Source organism: Microtus pennsylvanicus, chromosome 10 (genome assembly GCF_037038515.1).
Source record: "Microtus pennsylvanicus isolate mMicPen1 chromosome 10, mMicPen1.hap1, whole genome shotgun sequence".
Lineage (NCBI taxonomy): Eukaryota > Metazoa > Chordata > Mammalia > Rodentia > Cricetidae > Microtus > Microtus pennsylvanicus.
This window is the reverse complement of record NC_134588.1, coordinates 78,360-82,094: the sequence shown is the minus strand read 5'-3', so window position 1 is coordinate 82,094 and position 3,735 is coordinate 78,360. Positions and strand designations below refer to the sequence as shown.

General features: G+C 49.4%; 1 pseudogene; it reads left to right on the top strand.

Annotated features, from left to right (window-relative positions):
- The first annotated feature begins 954 nt into the window (after positions 1-954).
- On the top strand, positions 955-2,939 carry LOC142859197 (stonin-1 pseudogene; annotated as a pseudogene).
- The last annotated feature ends 796 nt before the right edge of the window (positions 2,940-3,735 follow it).

Below are 3,735 nucleotides of genomic sequence, written 5' to 3'. Positions count from 1 at the left end.
TTTGATTCATGGTTTTAAAGGTATAAGTCTATGGCCAACTGGCCCATGGCTTCGAGAGCATCATAATGGGAGTACGGAAAGGAGGTAACCCAGCCACCTCACAGCATCAGGGGGAAGGTGGATTCCCATATTCCCCTAAGGAGTCCACCCTCCAGTGACCCAACTTCCTTCCATTAGGCTCTCCTTCCTAAAGTCTCCATTGTGTCAGGGACTGAGGACATTTTTTCCTCCAGTGCATGTGCTCTTGGGGACAGTTCAGACACACAGTCTGGTCTCTTCTGGGGGACAGTTCAGACACACACTCTGGCCTCTGACCTCCCCACTCTACTTTGATTTCCATTTCCCTTCCTTCCTTTTTCGTTTTTGGATGATGTGTTCTTAACTAAAGCAAATCTCTGGGGGACCCATAGAGTTAGGCTTCTTGTTTTTGTTCACTTATCTGTCAAGAATGGCTACTTGTAAAGTTTTTTTCTTTTTCCTCTTCCTTCCTTCCTTTCTTCCTTTCTTTCTTTCTTTCTTTCTTTCTTTCTTTCTTTCTTTCTTTCTTTTTTCTTTCTTTCTTTCTGAAATAGGGTTTCTCTGTGTAACAGCCATAGCCCTGGAATTTACTTGGTAGACCAGGTTGGCCTTGAACTCACAGAGATCTGCCTGTCTCTGCTACCCGAATGCTGGGATTAAAGGCGTGTGCTACCACTGCCAGGTGTATCTTGCTTTTTTGTTTTGCTTTGTTTTCAAGACAAGGTTTCTCTGTGTAGCTTTGGAGCCTGTCTTGGAACTTGTTCTGTAGACCAGGCTGGCCTCAGACTCACAGAGATCCACCTGCCTCCCGAGTCCTGGGTGGTGTGTGCACCACTGTATTTTGTTTTTTAGCACTTACTTTATCTGACTTTGTCTTTCCCCTTTGTAGAGATAATGTCCCTGACTCTTTGACCAGACCACAAGCCCGCCCTGAAGATGTGTTCTACAAACCCAGGCGGCTGGGTCACCTTCGACGATGACCCTGCTTTTCCTTCTTCTCAGAAGGCGAAGGATTTCTCTCTGGAGACCCAAGGTGTTTGCAGACCAAATGGACTGAAGCTGAACCTGCCTGGCCTCAGGGACCTTCCTAGTGCTTCCTCCTCCACCAGCAGCACCCCCTATCCTCTCCCATGGTTGACTTTTACTTCAGCCAGGGACCTCCAAGCAACTCTCCTCTTTCTATACTCACCAAAGACTTCCCGGGCTTCCCCGGCATCCCTAAAGCAGGGTCTCATGTGCTTTATCCTATTCCAGAATGTTCTTCAAGCAGCCTCCTGACAACAGCAGCAGGAGCAGGTCCTCCGTTGTCACTCACCAAGCCAAGCAGCTTACCCCATGCACAACTGCCCAGTGAGCACTCCTGCTCCCAGCTGCCTCCCAGAGCTGGTCTTGAAGATGACAGCAGCCCTCAGCGGGCCTGCGGGGAGGTGCTACAGTTTGAGTCTTTTCGAGATGACTGTGCGTTTTCCAGCCCATTTTGGAAAGATGAAGATAGCACTTCTCAGTTCCCCTTTGACTCCCTGGCAAGCAGAAAGCTGTTTTCCTCAAGGGACAAGGAAGTTCCCATGGATCAAAAAAGCCTTAACCAGTGCTCACTCAACTACATCTGTGAGAATCTAGAACACCTGCAGTCGGCCGAGACCCAGGGCCCTCTGGGAAATGTGTCTATGAGGAATCTGAGTGCTGGAGACATGGCTTCTTCTTTTGTGCCACACACGCTCTTCCGGAGTCAGTCCAAAGCTGGATGGTCCTTCATGCTGAGGATTCCTGAGAAGAAAAACATGATGTCTTCCAGGCAGTGGGGACCCATTTTCCTAAAGGTTCTGCCAGGAGGGTTTCTGCAAATGTACTATGAGGAGGGGCTGGAAAAGCCGTTCAAAGAGTTCCAGCTTGATCCACATTGCAGACTTTCTGAACCCAAACTCGAGAACTTTAATATGGGGGGAAAATCCACACCATGAAGGTGGAACATGTGTCTTATTCAGAGAAAAGGAAATACCATTCCAAGACGGAGGTGGTTCATGAGCCTGATGTAGAACAGATGCTGAAGTTGGGGATCATGGAGCATAGGGATTTCCTTGAGTTCCTGACTACTGTGGAGGAAGAGCTGATAAAGCAGCCAGCTGTTGCAAAACCAAAGAAGAACTATGAGGAACAAGAAATTTACCTGGATATTGTGGACAACTTTTGGGGTAGAGTAAGCAAGGAAGACGGGAAACTGGCTGACAGGGCTGTAATGACTCAGATCTCCTGCCTCTGCTTTGTGAACGGGGTGGGGGGGGAGGGGGGAGGGGGCAGAATGCTTCTTAACCTTGAATGACCTTGAACTCCAGAAACGAGATGAATGCTATTTTGAGAAAGAACCAGAAAAAAGGAGGATCGAGATTCTTAACTACCATTTCCATGCATGTGTGAAAGCTGAAGAATTCAAACAGTCCAGAATCATTAAATTTGTCCCTCTGGATGCTTGCCGTTTTGAACTGATGCGGTTTAAAACATCGTATGAAGGGGATGAGCTTCCCTTTTCCGTGAAGTCCACAGTGGCTGTACAGGGGGCTTACGTGGAACTTCAGGCCTTTGTCAACATGACCCCGGGGCCTCAGAGGTCACCCCATGCCAGTTCCTTGAGGTGTTGTGACAATATTATGATTCACTTTCCTGTCCCAGCCCAATGGATCAAGGCCCTCTGGACCAGGAACCTTCAGAGGCAGAAATCCCTGAAAGCCAAAATGAACCGTCGGGCATGTCTGGGGAGTTTACAGGAACCTGAATCCGAACCTGTCATTCAGGTCACTGTGGGGTCAGCAAAATATGAGAGCACCTACCGGGCTGTGGTGTGGAAGATAGATCGGCTTCCAGACAAAAATTCAAGTAAATATCCAAGGCCTGGGTTGATTTTCATAGGAAAATGCTCAGTGTAGCTCCCTACATCCTGGGCCAAAGTGGGCAGAGGCAGCTTGAGGGCTGAGGGTGTGCCAGCACAGCCAGGCGGGGGAGGGGTGGGGAGTGGGAGGTGGGAGGGGAGGACTAGGGGGGTGGACAAGGGGCTGAGGGTGCACCAGCACAGCCAGGTGGGAGGGGACAACGAGCCTAATGGCTGCGTTGTTTGTTTTCTGTGTTTAACTCTACCCAGTGAGCTTAACCTCTCCCGCCTTTTTGATATCTAAAGAATTGGCATCCTAGTTTGGAGATTTTTCTGTGGTGGTAAAGGGAATGTTTACAGGAATGGAGGAAAGGAAGGAAGGCAGGGAGGGAGGGAGGGAGGGAGGAAGAAGAAGGGTGGTCTCCTCTGGCTCCCAGGTGCAGCAGCATCTCATTCTCTGGGACTCTGTAGTTGATGCTGTTCATTGTGGACAGGCTGGACCCAGCCTTCTCACGGTGCCTCTGGGTTGCTCCTTCAGGGTTGGTTTCACCTCCTGGGCAGTTCCAGTTCCATTTCTGGTGACCTGGGGTCACGTGTGGGTCTGAGTCTCTCAAGCATCCATCACAGAGCTGGATGGAATTTCCTGGAGGAAAGCAATGTAAATTTGTGGACAGAAGGCGTGAAGGACTGGGTCCTCCTCTCACGATCCATTCTCGCTGATCCAGTCAGTTTCTGCCAGGGATTCTTGGAAAAGGCAGTGCTATAGATGGGATAATTTTCATTAGAAATGTACAGTTACTGCTTCCAATCCACACAGATTCCATGTTTGGTCCCAGAGGCTGTCTTAGCACCAA